Below are 24,160 nucleotides of genomic sequence, written 5' to 3'. Positions count from 1 at the left end.
GTAGCGGGAGCGTTTTTTAATCCGAAAGGCATGCGAGTAAATTCATAATGTCCGTACGGTGTAGTGAAAGCAGTCTTGTGGCTATCGCGTGGATCCATTTCTATTTGGTGAAATCCCGAAGCTAAGTCAAATACCGAAAAATATCGTGCGCCGCCAAGTTGATCAAGGATGTCAATTATATTCGGTAACGGGTATGCGTCTCCGATAGTTTTGTCGTTAAACATGCGAAAATCCAACACCATACGCCATCGCTTATTGCCTTCTGAATCCTCCTTTTTAGGCACTATCTAGACGGGAGTATTATACGGCGAATGTGAGTGTCGTACAATATCACCATCCAGTAATTCTTGTACTTGTAAATTTATTTCCTGCTTGTGAATTTGAGGAAATCTATATTGTTTTGTGTTTATTGGATAATCGTCAGTTTTCGGTATGCGATGTCGCAGTACGTGTGTTGCAGTCAATTGTTCACCCGGTAAATGGAAGCATTCTTGATAATGTTTTATTAATGCGATTATACTATTGGCTTCAAGTACGTCTAAATGATTTAAAACAATTATATCCAATAGTTTATTGGCTCTATTTTCGTCATAAATAGTAGTTGAATTTATCTGTAAGACGGTCAGTCGAGGAGTTGAGTCATTTACAGATAGTAATTGCGTTTGTGACAGTGTCAGGTAGGTTCTTTTCGTCTGACCGTCGGGTCACGTTCGTGTCCTGTCCGTCGGTAAGAGGTACCATAGCTGTAATTAAATTGTTATTAGTTACTGAATTAAGAGGACCTGGGATTGAAATATCGTTTTCATTAGAAGAATGATTATAGCTCTGACTGTGTATGTTATTTATATTATTTGATAGCAAGGAACCCTTGAAATTAAGGAAATCAATCTCTGACACGCTTTCGGTATTTTCAATAAAATTTTCAATCTCTAGTCCAGAATTCTTGTCATATCCTTTAATTTTTTGTGTCTTAATGTTTTCATAGGAGGCCTTGAATACTCCCTCTTGAGTTTCATTAAATTTTGTACTTATTATTTCTGTTACATTTGAGAAATTGTTTTTTGGATAATGCGATTGTGTTTCATCGTGTGACTCTTCTTCAATGTTATATATATTAGGTTGTTCGGAAAGTTCGTTTCAAATTTTTGAAATAAATTAAGAGCGCAATATTTTACACAAAGAGGAACTTTATTGAAACAAATATGTACCGTTTTGTTCAACGACCTTGGCCCATCTTTCAGGAAGCTGTATGATGCCTTTGCTCCAAAATAAAGGTTTCTTATTGGCGAAGAATTTATCAAGATGACTTTTGAGGACTTTCAAAGACTCGAATTTCTTGTCCCGAAGAAAATTTTTTAAAGAAAGAAATAGATAGTAGTCAGATGGGGCAAGGTCAGGAGAATATGGAGGATGAGGAAGAACGTCCCATTCGAAGTTTAACAGCTTCCTACGGATAGACATTGCGACGTGAGGTCTGACGTTATCATGATGGAAAACAATTCCACGCCTGTTGGCCAATTCAAGGCGCTTCCGTGAGATGGCAGTCTTCAGTTTGTCCAGTTGAAGGCTGTACTTCGCCGCGTTGATGGTTTCGTTGAAGAAGCTCATAATATACCACGCCCTTAAAATCCCATCAGATACTCAGAAAAACCTTTTTCGCGTGAAGCCCTGGCTTGGTCACTGCTTGCGTAGACGCGTCGCTGGTTCCCCACGACCTCTTGCGGCTAACATAATTGTATAGGATCCAACTTTCATCGCCTGTTATGATCCTCTTCAAGAACGGTCCTTTTTGGTGCCGTTGAAGCAGCATATCGCAGACGTTCATACGTTCCAGCAACTGCCGTTCATTCATTTCGTGTGGCACCCACACATCCAGTCGACTTGAGAATCCTAGCTTCTTCAGATGGTCATGCATGGTGGAAACAGACTTGTGCAGAGTGTCGGCGAGTTCTCTAACTGTCACTCGAGGATTTTCGTGCACGAGATCTATAAGAAGCGTTTCATCAACCTCCTAAGGCCGGTCTGAGCGAGCTTGATCTTCCATGTTGAAATCGCCAGCTTCGAATCTTCGATACCATTTTCGAACTGTCTGGTGAGTGACGCAGGCATCTCCATATACTGAGAACATCTCATTCAGGGTCTACGAAGCCGTGAAGCCACGTTTAAAGCAATATAGCATCACATGACGAAAATGGACCTTTTGGTTCTCCATTTTTCAAACTAATTTCTGACGAGATAGTTGCACTTAGGAAGATCTGCGAAGTTTCCTTAGCGGACTCATAGATCCGGGAATGTTTGTTGACAAACATAAAATCGTTTAGAGCGCTCTCGTTCTTACTGATTACATAGAAATGTGGAGCGCGCGAAATTTGAAACGAACTTTCCGAACAACCTAGTACTTTCATTAGAATTTAGGATACTTTCTTTAGAATTATCATATTTTTCAAGAGATTTTTCCTCCTGGTTACCCACTTTCTCCCTTGGACGAGGAATCTAGAAATTGTCCCCTTGGCTGGGAGGATCGTGGTTTGGATAGGAGAATTGAGAATTTTCCCTTGAAATTTTGTCTAAGCCTTTATCTAATCCTACAAGAAGAGTCGATTCGAACTTTTTATGTTCATTAATTTTTTCTTTTTGTTTGATAGGGGCGTGTAAGGTCGCTCCTTGTTTTTCATTTTGAGTTTTCGTTATTAGACGGGGACGTTAAGAGTCATTCCCTTTTCCAAAATTTCTGTCTTCAAAATTTCTTGATTCGACGAAGGTTGCAAGATTTTCCTCCGGTGAGTTAATATGTATGTGATTGAGTGTACCTTCACCGTCGTATGATGCCGCATTTCGTGATTCTCTTTCTTAGCGTTCAAGAATATGTTTCTCATTATTTTTAGATTTTTCGCTATTGTTATCATTATTATCTTTAATATTTCCATCTTTAATATCGTTAGCCTTCTCGCTATCCTTTAAAATCGCGGGTCGTATATTAATAGTTGGTATTAGAATTTCTATCTCGGTATCCAAAGAATTAATTACGTTAGTGTAAGCCTTGCCGTCGATATTTTTTATTAAGCTGGTTGATTCTACTTCTACACCTTTTCCTATAGTTATTTTGGGTAAATATCCCTCTTTAATATGTAGATTTCCAATACGCACGAAGAACAATGCTTTTGAGTGCGCAGGAATTATTACAGATTCTTGTGAATAAAAAGGAATTTTAGTGGTTAAAACTTCTAAGTGACCTTTTGAATAATCAATTTTAGCTTTAGTTTGTTGAAAAAAGTCGTTGCCTAATATCCCACACGATTGAATAGGAAAATCATCGGAAATTACATGAAAATCGACAGGAATTCCCAAAATTATTTTGGTAATTTTTCCAATAATGTATACGGGTGAATTATTGATTCCGTTTAATTTTAATATATGTGTTGGATCTAAATCTGGAGTTCCCGAAATGCGAGCTTCTTTAATAAGGTTAGGTCCCGATCCCGTATCCAACATGAACGTTTCAAAATAACTATTTCCATTTAAACTTAATTGAACAGTAGGAACGCAGCTTTCTTTATTCAAATTAATCTCTACTGGTCGAATTATTGGAGTTCGGTTATTATATTCTCTGTTAGTGCAGTCATCATTGGGCGCTCCGATCCGTCGGCTCGCCGATTCGCGCCCGCCGTCGGGGACCCTTGAAAGTTTCCCTGATTTCTACGGTTCCTTTTAAGTCGTAATATGCAATTCTCTATTAAATGTCCCGTTGCCTTGCAATATCTACAGTGATCTGACGTATTCTGTGCAGTTCGATGATTCTGATGATTATTTGATGGCTGATCTTCGCGGCAATCACGAGCGTTGTGACCGGATTTCCCACATACTTGACATGTTACTGGTCGCGATTGATTTTTAGCAATTTGTCTTTCGCGACATTGAGATGCTAAGTGTCCGCGTCTATTGCACCATTGACATATTTCTTCACTGAGCGTAGTATTATAGTTGGAATTAGCATAGTAATTTCGAGCAATGTGTCCTATTTTATTACAATTTCGACAAATCAAAGTATTTAAATTTGACGGGTTACTTCTGCATTCTCTAGAGCTATGACCAGGATGTTGGCAATTTTGATAAATGATATTTGGTTGATTACGATATAACAGACAATTTTGTGCGGAATGACCGGGTTTGAGACAGATTTGACACGAAATAATATCACTTTGAACTATTTTCACGGGTTTACGAGTATTTGGATCTCTAAATCGACATTTATCGGCACTATGTCCGCGTTTTTTACAAATTTGGCAAATTAAAACTTCGTTGCTTAAATTCGGAGTTGTTACGTTGTGTAGAGATAATCGACAATCATCCTCGGCATGTCCGGTCTTCTGACAGGTTGCACAAAAATTTGTAACAGATGAAGAGGCTGATGGGCTACGAATATTTTTAATTGCTTGTAATTCCTTTTCGATTTCTAATGCGTCCCGGATAGTATGTTCGACGTCTAAATTTCTAGAAACATTGCTCAATTTCAGGTGTTAATCCTTTAATAAAACTATGACGTAATTGTTTTTCTAGTGAGGTAGTATACGCCGCATCGGCAGACCCGATGTTAGTGCGATAGGATTCTAAAATTCGCTTCCCTATGGATTTTACTCGATTTGCGTACGCGATAACTGATTCGCCGGTTCTTTGATGTATACGTCCTAATTCGCCTTATAATTCGGAATAACTTTTAAATGATCCGAAAACATTCTTTAAAAACTTAGTTAATTGGCTAACAAGCGAGAAATCTTGATCTTGCACTGCATGGCGAGCTTCTCCCGTTAAACGTGTGTAAAGCACTCTCGTTAAATATCTTTCTTCCTCGATCGGCGTCATGGCCTTCGCTAAATTACATCCTTCTATAAAATGTTCTACTGGAATATTTTGTCCGTCAAAGAAGGGAAAGGCACCAACGGCGTAATGCAATGTACTATTACTCATTTTTATGAATTTTGACTTACTTTTTCCTGAAGCTTCAAAGTTTTGTATAAGAGGAATCTCGCTTCCCGACGCAGGTTCTTTATCGGTCAACGCCTCTTTTGTGCTTATTGATTCTATTTCTTTGCTCTGTGAAATTTCTAATCTTTTCGTCGGTGGTTTATCGCTTGACTTCACTGCGGATTCCGTACCAGCTAAGCGGAAAGAATACAGAGATTCGCCAAGAGAGCGATATAAAGTAGGTTGTGCTTTGTTACAGTGCTCTTTCAATGATGTGGTCTGTTCTAAACTTTCGTCTGGAATAGGACTGAGAGGGTTATCAAAAGCTCGCGGTTTTAACCCGAATGCAGTTTCTGAAAGCGGACTGTCACTCAAAATTCTCCGAATTTCAGGAATGGAGGGTTCAATTATAGGTAAGAGAGTAGATGCAAGGGGAGCACTTGAAGACTCAAAGGGTGCAGAAGGAGCATAAGGTGTCGATGTGTATTGCGGCTCAATTGTTTTAGAAGGTTTAGGCGTTGCCGGTATGGCCTGTTGGTATGCCTTTTCAATCTCGGATTTATCTGAATTTGATCGTGTATTCATGCCCTTTTTCAACTATCGCTCAATTTATCCCGGACGAGCCCCCAAATTTTATATGTTACGTCCTGAAGGAGGAACGCAACCTGACGCTTGCTTTCGCAAGCTCCGACGTACTTGCAAGTCTGCGGTATAGATCAAGGATCGGAATGATTCCTTTATCTGGCGCGGACGTACGTCCGTGGTCCTTTATTTAGGTTAGGGAGCTGAATCCCTATACCTGGGATAAGACCGTGAGTGACGGTTGAGGAAAGGGAGGATTTTTACATTAAATAATTATTTGTGACGAGTGGTTGGGTATTACTTACAAATTGTGCATTTATTGATATAAGTATTAATTTTAAGTTGCAAGAAAATCGATTATCAGATATAAACGTTGTGTAATTATATATAAATATATATATGTGGTCGCGATTCTAGAGGCTACTTTTAATCATTCCGAGGGATATTCGGGTATGAGAAGATCAGGTGTCGGGGAAGCGCGTGGTGAGGATCAAGATCGACGCGAGGATGCCTCTGAGAGAGAGGGAGAATAAATAGGAATGAGGCCACGGAGTAAGGCCGCATGGAAGCCACGCGTACCCCCTCGTAGAGCTGAGGTTGGAGGGGAAGGTGTCGGGGATGGGCTCCAAAATAAAAGAGAACCTATAGGAGATTGTCTTCGGTAGGACTCAGGAATGTTGGGGAGTAAGATATAGGAGGAGTTCCGGGGGGAGAATCGGGAAGGAACAACAAATGAGAATGTGCAAATCTTGAAACTTCGGATTCGTTATGGCAAACAATGTAGTCCGGGCGATCTTGTAATGCGATTTCTAATGAAGCGACTTCAAAATCTTCGCGGTTTTCGTACTTTCCTGAGGTAGTTAGGTCAGTTTGAATTTGATAACATTGAGCCACTGCAATCGGATTCCACAATTAAGGAGACATGCCAAGGGGAATAGAGTAAGGGAGAAATAGGAAATAAAAACGAGAGAGAGAAGAAAGATAAGAGAAGAGCAGGTAGTGAGAAAAAAACAATAAATGAGAAAACAAAACAAGAAGAAAGGCTTATTGTTCGCGTATGGTGGTTCCCTTTGGGTGAAGGATAATAGCCTGTTGTCAGCCTCGATTTTGGGTCCAGATATCGTGCAATGATGCCTTAGGTTCTGGACAACGTCCGTATTTTCGGGGTTGATATGAAGACTGGTTATCGTTGGCGATGATAATGAGTCAACTGAACCAATTTATAGAGAACCGAATAAGTAAAAATGTAACTTGGTATATCCACTAGACACTAAGTGATCTACGAGAGGAGCTTCTTTCTTGGCTGCTGGCTGGGTGAGAAGTGGCTGAGACTTTTGACTTTTCTCAAAAAGTCAGCTCGGTTGAGGGAGTGGGGTCTAATTTTTTTATGCCCAAATATGGTCATATGACTGTGCTTCGAATGTTTTTAGAGGTTGAGTCAAGAGCGTAAGATAAACTTTTTTTTTTAGGAGATAGGGAGCATGTGGCAATAAGAGGATTTAGATAGTTTACAAAATTTGGCAGCTATCTTAAGAAGGAAATGTCGATATTTTTAAGTAGGATGTCGCGGTATTGTTAACATAGACTGAGCGCGTAGGAACAAGATCGGAGTTGGTTTGGAGATTGGAATTTTCAAAGATTCTAGGGTCATCGCGTCGTGTGATAACATATAATAATAATAATAATAAATTCAATTTTCCTTGTTTATAAAAGAGGTCTAGAATGTGCGAAGTCCGCAGGACGTAACAGACCGTTGTTGTGAGGGCTCCTTAAAATCGTACTTCCATTCGCAAACTACCGTGTTTCACAAGCTTCCATTGGCCCGCACAGTTAGCTGACAAATCAGAAATGAGATCAAAAGCGAAAAGAGCATAACCAGCAGGATAATCTTCTCTGGATATAGAATTAGTTTCGTTCAAAAAGTGAATGTCTATTCCTGAGAAAAGGGTGTGGTACGCCTCGGCGTAGAGCATCTCGCTACCAGAGAATTTGGGTTGTAACGGCCTGCTAGGGATTTGAGTACCATCAACATACGAAAAGAAATTTATTCCATAATGCTGGAAATTGAATGGATTTGTAACGAGGTGCAAATGCACCTCGTTACGTCGTGCCGCTACGATCACGTGCCGCCGCTATCGCGCGCCGCTACGATCACGCGTTGCCGCTATCGCGCGCGGCCGCGATCACGCGCCGTCGCCGTGCCTTGCGCTGATAGGCGCGCCGCTCGATCGCCGCTGTATCAATCGTAGCGAATACGACTATAAAACGGCGACGATCGAGCTCCTGAGCACCAGACCGATCCGTACCGCCGTTCTAGTTAGACGCGTTATGCCGACAGCTAGAAGATCCGGACCGTTTCGCTCTGCCTTCCGTTTTCCGACTACCCGATCGGCGACTAAGCAAACGGGATTGTGCGTCCGCAGTCTCGATCGAGCGTGCTCGATACTTGGCCGTCTCCCGTCTTCCTGAGCTCGTGCGTGCGCGTGCTCAGTCGAGCGTACTCGACAGTCTCTATCCCTTACCCGCCACCTTGAGTCAGGGGTTCGTCCATCGGCGAACTCCGCTGAGCGTACTCAGCCTTTAGGCGATCCGTCTAGCGACCAAGAACCCAGGACGGTGCGTCCGCCGTCTCCGCTGAGTGTCCGCAGTACTTGGTCGCTCTCCTCCGCGAACGTAGGGAAAATGAACGGTGCGTACGCCTTCTCCGTCGAGAGTCCTCAGCCCCGACAAACGAAATCATTGCGCGTATTCCGCGACTTGCGTGCATGCGTTCGACCAGAGAGTCGAAATCTCCGGTCTGGCGACCATCTATATGCTAGCCGAGTATTAGGCGATAATTGTCCGAGATGCCCAGCGTCGCGAAGCGAGACCGATCGCCGCGCCGTTACCGTCGTTACCGTCTACACGCGTCGCGAAATAGGCCCCGCCTCTCGCGCGGCCTATCGGTCTGTGCACGCGCGTGTACCGCACACCGTATCGCACCGTACCGTACCGACGCGCCTAATAGACGCGACCCGTGACAACGCCTTCGGAGCCGAGCTCTTGTATATAAGTAAGCATAGAGTAAATCTAAGTTACCGACATTTCTACTCTCAAGTGCCTCGCTGCTTTACTCCTCCTCGAACCCGGACTCCGACGAGCCTTATCCGCGCACAACGCGTAGCGACGACCGAACCGCGGAGTTCGGCCGTTACAGATTTAAATGCCGGGCACCGTTAAACGCTTTGTTACCGACAATTATGCGCTTTGGTATTTGTCCCAGAATGACGTTGTCCAGTGTCTCTCCTACGACGCCGCTATGAATCGTGAATGATTTAACCTCGACTTTCGTGAGGGGGTATTTAGCTGTAGTCCTGGTCAACATTTTCGTATGAGCGAGTAATATGCCTGGGTTTATTCTAGATCTCCTGATGAGTAGTGTAGCATCTAAAATGCGTATCCGTGACATAGTATTTCCCTCCATAAGACGGAAGGAATGTTTCGAACGAACAAGCCTCATGCGCACTTCGACACCGTTGATCAAGAATTTATCTTTATTGAGGACATCGCAGTGAAGATGACGTATGAGATCCAGTGTTCGTCCTCTTTGTACAAAAGTGGTTCGCTTGTCGAGTCCGTGATTGCTTGGTGTCGCTCCAGGTAGAGCGTCCATATGGACGCTCTACCTGGAGCGTCCATATGGACACTCTGCAATATCGCTGTACCACAGACACGAAGCCAGGTGGGAGGTTTTTACTGGTGAAGCATAATTTAATAACGCCTCTATGTAAGCGCGGTAAGCGTAAGCATTGTTTGAAGGAAACACGAGCTTCTGATTGAAATATACGTCGATTTGATTGAACATCGAATGCAGTATATGGTTTACTGGGCCTACTTTTGCGGCGGCGGCTCCTGCTCCGGTTTCTACTCATATGCGTAGCGACAGCACGGTGTGAGCAAAATCTATGTATTCTTCACCATGCCCGGGTACGACGATTTCGACGGGCGCGTCGTCCGTGAGAGAAGGCACGGGTTTGTAGTGAATCTATTGTGAACTCTCAATACTGGTTTGTGTAGGCGGCAGGGTGAAGAGATCTCGTTCACTCTTTAAACATTCGCAGGAATGCGTATGAAGAAAGGACATGCTTCGAAAGCACGCGTATGTTTAGGAAAATATGTCTGACACAGTACGCTTCTTGATAACTCCCCGACGTTTAGTGAGTCCTCTCCAGCTTTTTTTCACTGAACACTTCTTCTTCGTAGGTTTCTTCGCTAGCTTCTTACTCGATTTCTTCCCCGATGCGTTTCTTCGAGTCACTTTCCTCTTACTTGATTTAGAAGCGCTGACCCGATGTTTGCACGAAGATGATTTACCGCTGTATCCGCTTGGCCTGTTGAAAGGGAACTGAGCTTTTCCGATTTTCGCAGGAACTTTATATCCCGATCCCTTCATCAGATTGTTAACGTATTCTTCCGCTCTCCTTTTGAGATTTGAGCCTGATTCCTTGAGGCGTGTTTTAACAACTACTTTCAATGGTGCGTTATTCCCCACGTCATCAAATATATTAATCCCTGCGCGTAGAGCTTCTTTTCCAACGACACGCGCACCACTGGCTAAATAAGGCAACACCCGTCTGAACAGGCCACCGAGAAAACTACCGATACCGTGACCGCTCTGATACCGCGATCCTACAAATACTCGTAGAATTCCGCCACCACGATTTCCCCCGGATTGTGCTTCGTAATATTCTAAATAAGGTGTCACATCTATGTGTTCTAATTACGGAATAATTATCTTTAATCTCGACGTCTAAATTGTAATGTAACTGTGAACGTCCCAAATTCAAATGGTATTCTTTCGCCAACCTGATCTCTTATATCTATTTCGATCGTGCGGAAACATGTTAATCACAATGGAATATAATTCGGTGGCGAAAAATGCTTTGTTACGCCCGTAAGCATATTTACCATCGTTGTATTCGGCAGGAACCACTCGGAGAAAAGGAGAATGCAAGTCTCCTGTTATATAGGACTCGCAAATATCGCAATAAACAAAGAGTTTATCAGGTACATCCCGCACCACACTACCTGGTTCGTCGGACATAAGTTTACGTTTTGCTGTGGTGAAAGCGTAAAACTTTTCTTCTCCAGCTTTCTGGGGATTCACATTACGATCAGTATTGGGATAGTACGCCACACGTCCCTGCATAATTTTCGACAAGTTAAGATGAATTAATTCTTCGCTCGGTCTATACATATCGAAGCCAAGTATACGAGCCACTCTGTCGGAAATCTTCACGAAATGAAGTCTATTGCATTCTTTAATATTGCATGTGCAGTACAGCGTTACTTTACCACCATGGTGAGGATCCTAGCGCCAAACAATGTGTGTTTTGAGCAATGAGCTAGCGTTGTTTAAAGCCTGTAACAGTTCACTCATCGTGGCGTAAACCCCCGGGGTTATGCGGGTAACCCCGAATTTGGGTAGCTGGTCTTCATCTGTTTTGACGCTTTTTGTATTAATATTTTCACGTGATAACAAAATGAATTTGAGTTCTGCATCTTCCTCGAGACGCACATGTCTAAAAAGCTAAAGGAGAATTGAATTTCGGTAAGCGCAACTTCCCATAAACCAGTCAGCTTCACTTCTTGAGGCAATTCCGTAATAAATGAAATAGTTGTATTTTCTGGATAGTGTCGCATGCTACTATTGTGCGGTAGAATTATGAGAAACCGGTCTTCCCCCATCATGGTTTGGAAGCAGCTTTAGGTTCGAAGCAAGTATCCAGGAATTGAATTTAGAGGGATAACCCCGCCAGCTGACGAATAATTCTTTATTAGCTCCTCGTTCTCTGCGTCGTATCACTTTATCCACAATAAACTCTTCTTGTAATTTTTTATTTACTCGGGCCAGTTCTTGTTCGTAGAATATCCCATATATCACTTCACCTGATAGATCACTCAATTCGTACACACGAGGATTTCGCCATTCGAGAATACGGTGAATCCGAAATATTTCTTCCATCCAGTTCGCCTCATATCCTTTCTCAAAGACTCCTTTCGCTCTACTGACTCGCACTAATGTACCCACTTTGTATTTAGCTCCTCGACTATGATTTCTTCGATCGAGTTCATCGAGACGGTGGTATCGCTGCTGCAATATTCACAAGCAAGGCGTGCATTGTCCAACGTGACGCTTGCCGGTTCCATTTTAATGGTGGAATGTCGAGTATGGTTGTAAGTGTGAACGATATCTTGCAAAACATCTATGTAACGACGTGTATTTTTGTGTGTAAAATAGCGCCATAAGCGTTCTTTGAGCGTTCTGTTGAAGCGCTCGACCACCGCTGCTTTTACATCAGGATATCGCACCGTGCGAAAACATATGTTCTTTTCCTTCAGAAAATTTTGAAATGCTTGACCGATGAATTCTTTACCCTTGTCATTCTACAACCACGTCGGCACCCGCCCTTCGTTTCTTGAGAGTATGTGACGAAAAAAGCTTCCGTCACACTGGTCGAAGACTTACTTCGTATTGGTTCCACCCAGACAAATTTGCTAAATACATCGATGATTGTCAACAAGTAACAATAGCCTTCGTAGTAGTTTCGGAGATTAGCGAGTTCGATTAAATCGACGTCCCACAGATCGTAGATATTCGTGACGTTGTAATGCAAACGTGGAAATTTATGTCATATCGGCCGATGAAGTGTGTACGCATCCTGCGACTGAAGCCAACGAATAATCTCTTTGTGTGCGGAGCCGGGTCCTGCTGCTCGCGAAAGATTTTTTATCGCAGAATATCCCGCATAGTGTGCAGGATCGTAGTAGAATTTTGCGATATCGGTCATTCCAGCATGTTCCAATTGATCACCTCTTTTACTCGCTGATTTAGATGCGTTGTCGCTCACACGCGTATTACGCCTATATTGATCGGAAGTTATAAATGTTGCGTGTACACGCCTCCTGTCGCGTTCTTCTCCCGTGAGAGACATCTCCCCGATATCGCGCTTGCACGTTCGCCCCTTCGCTGGTGGAAGTCGATGTGCATAGCTGTTAGCCGTTGAAGAAGCTATAATCAATTCTAACGGGTTCCAATCTATCATAGATCTTTTATTCACTGGTTTAGAAACGTCACCGCTCATTCGCATTTTATTTCTATTCTCATTAGTTGTTACAAACAGCGCCCGTCCATCCTCGTCATCCTTTTCCTCAAGCGACGTCTGGGCAATCTTACGTTTAGACCAAAGTTGATCGTTAGGTGACGGGAGCGGGGTACTGCTACCTCTCGGAAGAGTTTCTCTCAATTTTGCGAAAAGATCATTTTCTTCCGTGTCTTCCTGCACTAATCCTGAATCCTAAATTTCGGAGGAGTATTCACTTCACGCAAAAGTCGTGCAATCTGTACTCTCGCTACCGCTCTGCTAGTTTTTCGTTCGCGAGACGCGTCGTTCAAGAGATCGATGATATTCGACCCTCTCAGAATTCCATCATCTATAGTCACGATTCCCTTTTTTTTTGATAACGCAGGGGAAACCCATCATGGGCACATAACCCTCCACCCTCTGGGAGGGGCGGAGGGTTATGTGAGACTCTTACTCACTAAAACCCCTGCGGGGTGTCTACCAGTCGGACTAACATGGGGGAGTCAGGGGAACTGCGCCAACATTCCCTCCCCGACACCCCGGCCCCAGGGCTCGTTGTCGAGCCCCACGCCAAAGTGCCGCGCCCCTTCTCCTTGAGGAAAAGGTTCAGGGCGCAGCGCCCCAGTCGGTTAGGCCGACCGAGTTGGCCTTCCGATAACTATTACGGGAGGGAAGGGACACCCACCCCCACCTCCCCGCCACCACCCATAAAATTCCCACTCCGAGGGGGTCGGGGGAGCGAGGCCCTTCCCCAGAGGGCCTCGCTCTCCCTGTCCTAACCTAACCGATACGCGAGGGAGCGCGGGAGGAGGTCATTCACCTCCCTCCCTGCGTCCCCCTCCGCGCGTCCGAAGTCGGCTCCGAGGCGGCCGGGGGGGCCGCGGAGTCCGGGTTATTGGTCTCCGCCGCCTCCTCCTGGCCGGCGCCACCTCGAGGCCGCTCTCATCTACCGGGGAGCGCCGCCTTCGACCCTCCCGCACTCCGCGGTCCGGGTCGGCTCCCACTCGGCGGCCTCCTTCTGGCACATTACGTCCTTGCAGAAGGAGGCCGCCGCCCCCCATACCTCGCTCCCGCACATAGCACGGACCATGCGCGGGAGCGAGAGATCCTCCATCCTGCACCCCACTGCCCGGGCCAAGACACGGCGCTGCTCGCACCACGCCTCGCACTCGGCGAGGGTATGCTCCGCCGTGTCGTTCGGCTCCGGGCAGTGATGACGCTCGGTGGTGTTTTCCCCTCCTATCCGGTGCAGGTACCTCCCGAAGCAGCCGTGCCCGGTCAGTACCTGCACCAGATGGAATGGAAGTCTGCGCCCTCTCCTGTCCACCATTTGCGGCAGGCAGGGGCGGACAGCCTCCGCCGTCTGGCGACCGAATCCTCGCGGGTCGGCCAGTTCGGCCGACACTTGTCGAGAATCCGGTCACTGGTTCCTAAGGGCCCTTAGGTCCCTGGCCGATGGGCCCTCCCCCCTTTGGCGGAGCCCCTTTATTCGCCAGTACAGGAGACATCTCTCCTCGGCGAGGAGCTCCACCGGGGGGGAGCCGGCCAGGGAGGCCGCCGCCATGTGGGAGATCGTCCGGTATCCCCGGACCGCCCTTATTAGCACCACCCGCGTGGCCTGCCTGAGCAGGGCCTTGTTGCTTACGGTTGCCAACAGCCGGGGCGCCCATATGGGTACCCCGTATAGGGCGACCGAATGCACCACTCCCACGTAAAGGCGGCGCGCCCGCCATCCGGGGCCCCCCTGGGTCTGCATAAGGCCAGCCAACACCATGCCTATCTTGCGGACCCGGAGGGCCAGGCTCCTGAAGTGGGGCCCAAAGTTCCAGCGGCTGTCCAACGTCGAGCCCAGATATTTCATCGTGGACTTGACGCGGACGCGGACTCCGTCCACCAGGACCCGGGCTCTCCGCGGCCCACCCCGACCCCGTCCATGAAATAACATAGACTGGGTCTCTGGGAGGCCACTTTGAGCCCGAGGTCCTTGATGGTATTCACCACCGAGTGTAGGGCGGCTTCCACCCTGAGGTGAGCCTCCCCTCAATCTTCCCCCTCGGCCAAGACCAGAGTGTCGTCTGCTACGCAGACGACATGGCAGCGGGGGGAGGGGAGTACGCAGTATCCGGTCGAACGCGATGTTCCAGAGCAGGGGCCCAGTACGGACCCCTGTGGAACATCGCGTTCCATTTGGCGCCGGCCTTGGACCCCGCCCCTTCCCGAGTAGGCGAGGTCCCTGTCCCTGAAGTAATCGGCCATTATGCGCAGGAGATAGGCGAGAACACGGTGGTGTTCCAACGCCCGTCCTATCTCAGGCCAGGGCAGGGTGTTGAAGGCATTCGTTATATCCAACAAATCCGCCAACAACACCCCACCCTCGACCTCCACGACGATACGGGACAGGTCCCGGACGAACTGGAGTGCATTCAGCGTCGATTGTCCGGGCCTGAACCCGTACTGGTTGTCGTGGAGGTCTGACCCTTCCAGGGACAGATGCTGGACAAGGCGTTCTGCAATGATGCGTTCCAGCATCTTTCCCGCCTCGTCCAGCAGGCAGATCGGCCTGTAGGCCGTCGGCCCACCGGGTACCTTGCTCTCCTTTGGGAGGAGGACCAGCTTGGCCCTCCTCCACTCTTGGGGGAAGACATCCTCCCGGAGACACCTCTCCATAGCCTCCCGCGTGGTGGCGGACAGGTCTCCGTCGCCAAGGACGAGAGCCAACGCTCGGCCAGGAATCCCGTCGGGGTCCGGGGCTTTGCCCTTGGCCCCGAGTTTCTTCCTGGCCCTGGTAAACTCTTCGGACGAGATCCTCAGATCCTCGTCCCAGTCCCCGTCCTGAGCATCAAGAACGGGGATCCTGGGTGGTCCCCCCTCGGTCCTCGGGAAGAGGGTATCGAGGAGGTCCCTAAGGTCCCGGGGATCCATGGACTCGATAGGTGGGGGCGCCCACGGACGTATCTTCCCGACAGTCCGCTTGTATGGGCGCCTCCACAGGTCCTCGTCCAAAGAGTCCACCAGGCGCTCCCACTCTCTCGCCTTGGCTTCGTCAATGGCGACCTTGAGGGCTTTCCGCGCGCTGCGGTAGCCCTCTTGTGTCCTCGCGACATCCCCGCCGTCTCGGCGGGCCCGGTGTGTGCTCCCGTCTGGCCTGGACGCAGGAGTCACGGAGTTCCGCGAGCTCCTGCGTCCACCAGTACGCAGCCCGGCGCCGGCGGGGGTAGGGCCGGGGCATCGCAACGTCGCAGGCCGACGTCACGATGCCCACCACCTCCTTGGCCCCCTCGAGGGGGGGCGGTGTGTCCCTTACACCTGGCTCCTATTCGAGGTGCCAGATCGCAGCGAGGACGGCCGCCTGAAACCTGTCCGCGTCGAGTTGACCTAGGGCCCATCTTTTGGGGAAGGGATAGTCCCCCTCCTCTGGGCGGCGGTCCAGCCTCCGGAGGGGGGTGGGGAGTCGGAGAGTCCACGCCACGTATCTGTGATCAGATAGTGACTCCCTCTCCTTCTCCACCACCCACCTCCGGTATAAACTGGCGGCCAAGGGGGAGGCCCACGTCAGGTAAATGACCGACTCGCCTCTCCCGCCCGGCCGCACAAAGGTGCTGGTGGACCCCGTGTTTACCAACACGAGGCCCAAGCCCGCCGCGCAGTCGGCCACGGCGTCACCCCGAGGGTCCTTTTGCCGGAGACTGCAGCCCCACTCCTCGGAGTAGGCGTTAAAGTCCCCGACGACAATCACGGGTCGGGGATGGCACTGGCGCGCCATGTCCCCGACCTTGTCCAGGACCCTCATAATACGGGCGAGTTCTCCGAGGCCTGACCTGTTGGTAACGGGGTGTAAATATACCCCCACAACAGTGATTAGCCAAAGTCAACTGCCACATACGAGCGTCCCCTCTTCCTGACCTTGCAGGGGGGACGCCCACTGCGGATCTGACCACTACGGCCACTGAGCCGCACGTACTGTCCAACCAGTTTTTATTCCCGGCCTGGACATAGTGCGGCTCCGTGACCAGACCCAGTTCGGCGCCCATTTCCCCGAGTCTCTGGCACCAGAGATCCTGCACACGGGCGCTACGGCCTAGGTTGGCCTGTGATACCCGGAGGAGCGTGAAAGCCAGGCCTTCACGCCTCCTCCAGGCGATCCTCATCAGCACCCCTCAGGGAGACTTCGGGTGGCGGTGACGCCGTCCCTGTCTCCTCTGAGGGGGCTTGGCTATGGTGGTGGCTTCATCGTTGGGTGTCATTGTGGTGTCTGCCACTTCCTCTTTGGGTGCTTCGGAGGTCCCTACTAGAGGGGTCCCTACCTCCGCCTCCCCCTCCTCTCGGGAGTACGAGGGGGGAGGTTGTCAGGGAGAGCCGGGGATGGCGCGTCCTCCGACTTTCCGTCTAGGGTTGTTGGGGGTGGAGTCTCGACGACCTCCACCCTCCTCACCTTATCCGTCTTTTCCAATGACATGGTTTCCTCGTCCTCCTTCCCCGTCATCTGCTCCACCGGTGACGCCGCCGGGGGGGGCCGCTTCCATGGCGGTCCTCCTCCTCTTTCCCCTCTGCGGCTACGGCTGCTCCTCCATCGGGATGATGGGGTCTAGAGTGCGGCTAACGGCCGCATTCACTATTATGTCTTCCCGCGTAGGGGAGGAAGCCTGGCCTCCTGCCTTTCCTCATCTCCAGTGGTCCGTGGGGGGGCCTGTCGGTCCTCCCTGCCGTTCCCATCCGGAGTGGGGGGAGTGTTCGCCGTCGTCTCCCTAGTCTCGGGTCCGGGTTGCCGCTTCCCCTGGACCTCCCTCTTCCTCTTCTGCCTGCCGGTTAGCGGCTTGCATGCCGGACCGCCGGCCTTGTGGCCGGCAGGTTTCCCCGCTTCCGCACACACGGGGCAGTGTGCCGCGGTCGCCCTACAATATTTGGCGCGGTGGCCGGGGGTACCGCAGCGATAACAATTATCGCTGCGGTCGACGGCGCTTTTGCACTGCTTGCGCACATGTCCCGTTGGCGGCGACCTTTGAGGCCGCCGCCAACGGGCACCGCACCACGGCCGTGGCTGTTCCTCGCTGCGGGTGAACTGCATCTCAACCCCGGACACGTTCGTGGGTGGGCAGCCCCCAGCAAGGGCCACAGCGGTCGTCACATCCTCGGCCCCGACCGTCGCGTCCAGGCCGGTGAGCCGCAACGCTGCGGTCTTCACCGGCCTTTGGACGCTATAGCCGGGGCCCTTCTCCACTGCCAGCTTGCCGAGTTCCTCGGCGAGCCGGTCGGCGGAGGGCCCAGCGTTGAAGCCAGGCACCTCAATGAGTAAGGCCCCAGTACGGGCCGTCCTGATTTTGAGGGCACCCGGTATGCCGACGTCTTCCGGTTTTATCCGGCGCCTGGCCTCAACCATGAATTTTGTATATGAATCCTTTGGGCAAGTGATAGTGACGGCCGCGGATCTGGGCAGCCTCGGCACCACTGCCTCCTTCCTCGGGATCTTGGAGGAGGAGGGGGCTTGGGGGTTTTCCCCCTTTTCTCCACTCTCCTGTTTTCTTTTCTCCTGTGGCCCCCTTACCAAGGTCCATCCCTCGTCCTTGGCTGGAGCTGCTGCGGTTGTGGTCCGAGGTTGGCTAGCAGGTTGGGCGGCGGTCCCTGCCTTCTGATGTCCGCTTTTTCCCCGGTCCTTCTTCCCCGTAGCCTTCAGCGCTTGGGCGTACGACTTCCCAGCGCGTGCAGAGGGGGGAGCTGGCCCTGGTTTCACCGGTTCCTGCTCCCTCCCTTCTTCCTTCCTACAGGTAGCTTCCATTCTTCTTCTCCTCTCTCTCTCTCCATCCTTCTTTTCCTCCTCCTCTGGGTTGACGTCCCCCTGACCTTCGGCTCCCGGCCCTCGACCCCCTCCCCCCACGCCCGGATTGGCTCGCCTCTCCGGCCGGGGGGGAAGTGGGATTCGGGTTGGAAGCCCGCGCCGTCGAACCCGGAGACGTCTTCCCAGGTCCCATTTCCATTACTACCGCCCTCTCCGTCATCAGTCTCCTGATCGATGCGGTCACAGCCCGGTAACCTTCCCCCTTCGGGTCCAGGCCTGCCCTCGCATCCACCAGCTGTTCCAGCTCCTGCGACATCTTCTCATATGTCTTCCTGGTCTCCGGGTCCATGTTACGTAGCGCCAGGGACTCGTCCAGGTCTCTTTGTACCCCCAGGAGTGAGGGTCTCTTCACAGCTACCGGAGCGGTGGCCTCCTCCCGCTTGTGTAGATCCAGGTTGTCGTCATAGACGGCAGCCCTCGTAATCTCCATACTTGCCTCCACGGAGGAATTGGAGGACTCTAGAATTGGTGCTTTGTTCACCCTCCTCCTTTTCTTTTCCCTCGTCTTCCGCTTCGTTGCCTCCCTAACATCCACGTCCGACGCAGAGGAGCTGCCACTTGCAGCCTTCGTGTACATCTTCCGTCGTTGTTGTTGACTGGGCTGAGAATGGTCCGGTGCGACTGCGGAGTACAATTTGGCCGCGTTCTGCTCTTCGTATAGCCTTCTATTTTTGATCCGCAGCCTCTTGTTTTCTTCCCTCATTCCATCCATTTCGGCCTCAATGTTGGACCGTTCTTCCTTCTTCCCAACCGTGGCAGCGAACCTCACGTTGGGTCTGCAGGATGGCCTCGGAGGATCTTACCGCTCGGTTCACTAGTGACACGAAGGTCCCTTTGAGCGTATTGGACCTTCGTGCCACCAGTCTTATTGCACTGAGCGCACGACATGCCTCCGAGGCCAATTCCGGCACGGAGGCTTCCCTCAGGAGTGCTGCAGAGCTCGCGCCTTTATGCACTTCCTCCATAAGACGTCTGTCTGCCAGGGACCGCATGATCCCAGGCCCAAGGCCCACCCCCAGTCCGGTGGTGGGTTTCCTTCCTCGTGGATCCCTTTTCCTAACAAGGACGGGCTCTGGAGTCTCCTGTTTTCTGGGGGACGAGTTCCCCAACGAAATGATGGAACTACCGCTCGTCGTAGTCTCCCTCCTTCTCTTCTCTCTATCCCAGGTCCCTGTCCCACTGGTTCCGGCTCTGCCAGGGACAGAAGCCGTCCCCGTGGTGGGTTTGGACCCTTTGGTCGCGTCGGCTTTGTCAAAGTTAGTGGCGGATCTCTTAGTGGTAGAGGTGGAGGTAGAGAAGATGAATCTGCCCAATTCATCCCTCGCCACCTTCGACCTTTGAGAGAGCAAGACGTTCGATACAATTTTCAGCTTTCCCCTTGTGCCGATCGCGTCCGCGTTCGCGTCCCCTCCCCCGAAGGCTTTCTGTCCCCATCTCTTACTAGAGAGAGAGCCAGGCCTGTTTCCAACTGGCTTCATGTTGGTGACTTTGGCTCCATTACCCCGGGCCAGAACCTCTCCCTCGGTGGATGGTCCCTCTTGCACGCGGGGATCCGCCTCGCCTTCCCCCCGGTGGGGGAGGCGCTTTTCGCCTTCCGGCGAGGGTCTGTTTCTCCCGGAGCGTGGCCGCCCCTCTTCGCACCGAAGGCTCACGTAGCGAATCCCCCGGTGGGGATCGCTCTTCTGGCCGGTGTTCGCCAGGGATGATCTTCCCGCGGTGCGCGGCAACCCCTTCTTCTCTTCCCGGGGATCCGCTCGACTCGCTCCCCGGCGGGAGCGGTCTCTCCGGCTTTGCAGCTCAGAGTGGGTCCGAACTCCGGGGTCGAAGTCCGGATCCCCGTCGGAAGACTGACAATAGCTCTCGCTATTACCAGCCGAACTCCGACTTCGGCTCCTGTGGGAGCTCTTTTCGGTTTCTGGCCTGTCGTCTGTTGACGACATGGCGGGGCTCAGGTCCAATTCCCCGACATGACGCTTCACGGTCGTAGATTCCTCACGAGTGCCCGTGGTCAACACTCGTGACGGCCCGTCGCAGGATGACAACGTAGGGGGACCGGGACAGTATCCCCAACCTCACGCCGGTTTTCGGCTCCGAGTACCGAAACGTTTTGCCTTTCTGTCGTCATTGTGAAATCCATCAACTGTAAGATTGTTACTAACCCTACCCACTCGGATTTGAATTCGGGGTTTTCCTTCCCCTAGACCGGCTGCCTTCACCAGGCTAACGAGCCCGCTCTGCCCGCGCTGTAGGGTCCTTTGGGTCTCACGAGTGAGACCCTGCAAACCCTGGTTAAAACCTGGAGGCAACTGCCCATCCAGGAGTATTATGGACGCTCTTAGTCTGGTCCCTCCGTACAGGCCACCCCGGCATGGTAGAACCTGCCAGGAGTCGAACCCCTGCCGGTACAGCCCTGTACATCACTGGGACACGCAAGCTCCCCCACCACGACAAGGTGGCGTCCACGGGGGAGAGTCACAACTGCCTGTCTGTCCCAACTTAGTCGACCAGGTACCGCCACATCACACAAATGGGTCAGCAGCTTGCGCGTTTTAGCCCGGTAACTTTTTGACACTTTATTCAGTATTCTTCCGATGCTTTTCTGTTCGCTGGTGCGATGATAACGACTACGTCTTTCGTCTCGTACATGTTGAGAAACGTTTAACGTTCGATATATGTCAGTCTCTAGGTTAGGAATATCTTCATTTACAACCATACCAGCGTTTTCTTCTACCACATTTCCGTTAGCACAATCGTCTTCTTCGCGAGGAGTATTTTCCCCTTCCCCACCGTTTTCATCACCGTCGACCTCACCAACAACAGGTTTTTCTTCTTTTTTCCGCGTAATCGGTGTTTTTCCCGCTCTCGAAAAAAGTACAGATATCGCTGAAGTATTTCTCTATACAATTTCCATTTTTCCCGCGCTCCTCCGAGGACCGGAGAGTTGAGAATTCTATGCATCTCTGCGTCGAGACGTGATAGGACGATGGACACGCCACTCCACACCTTGGCCGCATGTCCAGCCTGGATTGAGGAACGTGTCCTGGCAGAGGCAATGGGGTGCCCAGTAGGGGACATCTCGCTCCCGCGCATGGTTGAAACCATGTGCGGGAGCGAGGAGGGGTGGGAAGTGGCGGTCTCCTTCTGCAGGGACGTTATGTCCAAGAAGGAGGCTGCCGAGAGGGAGCGCCGGCCGAACGAACTCCGTCGCAGAAGGCGACGGGGCGGTCGGCGACCCAGGGGGGGCATATAGGTAGCGGGCCTGAGGTGGCACAGGCCGAGGAAGAGGAAGGACCCCTGGATAGCAGGGGTCCAAGCCCTCCTCGGCCTCCTCGGGCCCGCCTCCGTCGACAGGGGGGATCCGGCTCTTCTTCTTCCTAGAAGAAGATGGATCCCCCTGTCACGGACATGTAGGGATAGGGAGGAGTGGTGTCCCGGTTTGGGACGGGCCCACTCCCCCAGAAACCCTCCCTTCCCGCCTAACGGGGAAGGGTGGTAAGGGGTGAGGGCGGATGCCCCCTCACCCCATAGGTGAAACCAGAAGGCCAACCAGTCGGTCTTAGACTGATCGGGACCGCGCCATGGATTCCCTTTGCTGAACAGGGTGCGGTAACAGGTGGCGTGGGCTCTTGGAAAGGAGCCCTGGGGCCAGGGTGTTGGGGAGGGAATGCGGGACCAGTGCCCCTGACTCCCCACAAACCGGTCCGACAGGTAGGCATTCCGCAGGGGTTTTAGTCGGGAAGAGTCCGACATAACCTCTGACCCCCGCAAAACGTCGGGGTATCCATGATGGATTTCCCCTGCGTCACCTAAAAAAAAAAAAGACGGAACCCGGAGTACGCACCGTATTTTCATTCTCTACTGATACTATGTTCAACCCAGTTGCGGAATTATCTGGTCAAAACAGAGGAAATCGCAGTCGAGGAAGACGCCAACGACGACGACACCGAGGTCGGTGTTGTATGAGCCTGTTGCTGCAATCTCTCGAGATTATCCGTAGAAATCAGTACCATCTTCTCAGCACTTGCCATGGTTCAAGCGTGAACAGTCTCAATTACCGATAATTTTGAATAATGTAGCCCCGAATATAGGGACGATCAGATAAAGTAGAAATACGCCTTGCTGCACCTTCGCCCTCAGTTTTCTTCTCCAATCACCGCGATCATTAGCGATATGACGCAACGTTGATTTGTAATGCGATAGGCGATTTTTTTCTCTTCTGTCGAGCGGTACGTTTGAGCGTGTTGAAGGCGCACTCGCAAATACATTTGATGAAATCACGGTCAGCTTCTCGCAGAAAGGCAGCACGTTGTTTCTCCGTCAAGTAGCACAACGCCTTCAGAAGAGAGATGTTTTTCTCACCGATGGACCGTTTTGCGGTTCTATCGCCCTTTCTCACATTCGATCTGCTCTCCTCACTCGCTGCCATTACGACGATAAGACTATTGCAGAATGATCGCATGCATGGGTTTTATATGTAATTTCTGGTGGATCCACGCCGAACGTAAACATAATGCGTAGTATCAGTGGGGAAGATGCATGTACGAAATCGATACTCATCCGGGGTAGATTGTTTCAGATCGAGCAACAAATACCCATGTGGAAACGATGTAGCGTCATAGAAAGCTTCTTCTAAAAACTTTGAATCTTCCGGACATACCTGTCTGGCCAAGTGACAGATCTGAGCACGATCGCGAGGGTTTTTGAACACCACGATGTAATTCGTGTTGAGAGAAATATCTCGTTGTCCGCGTCCTTGATGAAATAGATTTTGCGAAATGAGTATAACACTGAGGTTTATGTGATGACTACTCTTCGTGAACAGATCGACTTCTTTCGATCGATTACTTCGCACGATGACGATTCCCTCATGAGATCGTCTATTATCACCATTTTCGCGACAAGCGGATCATTTGAATAATCATCCGGGCACGGTAAGCCTTCTCGAAATTCTATCACGCATCGTCCCGATTTCGCCGCTTCATGCAGTAGTTGGCGGTAAGCCTCCTGCCACTCGGCATAATAAAATAGGATCCTGTCGAAACGTGTATCCGCCATCGCGGGTAAATAGCGAAGAAAAGTCTTTACGAAAACCGTTTTCCCACAACCCGTAGGGCCGCAAACGATCGATGTCCAAGGATGTTTCCAGCGCACGTCCATTTTGCCAAATGACTGATTCGGTTACCTAGTGAAGCTACATAAATGCTGAAGAAAAGAAGAAACAGCGATGAGCTTATAATTCGCTCCGGGGGCCCTTCCGCGGCGGCCGCGAGGTCCCGCTAACTCATATCCGCGGAAGTGCCACGTCGAATAAGCTTTTTCACGTGGCGCTCGCGGCCGCGGGAATAGCGCCGCTAGCGATATTAGCTTTCCAGCATGAAACTATGAGCTAATAACCGTTCAATGAGCTCGTACGAGCGAATGCTTGTGGGTGAAAGAGACTACTTCTAGCGATATAATTTGCTAAGATTTTATTGTGATTCAGGAGTCATATACAAGGATAGAAATACATATATATTTGTAAAAGAACTTATTTCTTCTTTATTTTGCAAAAGCTTTATTTTAATAGAATATATATATACAGTTTGCACAAAAGTTTCTTATAGAGCTAGTGCATACACGATATACAGGTTAGTCGCTTTTGGGGAAACGTCTAAATTTA

Source organism: Harpegnathos saltator, unplaced genomic scaffold (genome assembly GCF_003227715.2).
Source record: "Harpegnathos saltator strain DR-91 unplaced genomic scaffold, Hsal_v8.6 scaffold364, whole genome shotgun sequence".
NCBI classification, from domain to species: Eukaryota; Metazoa; Arthropoda; class Insecta; order Hymenoptera; family Formicidae; genus Harpegnathos; species Harpegnathos saltator.
This window is presented reverse-complemented; position numbering follows the sequence as displayed.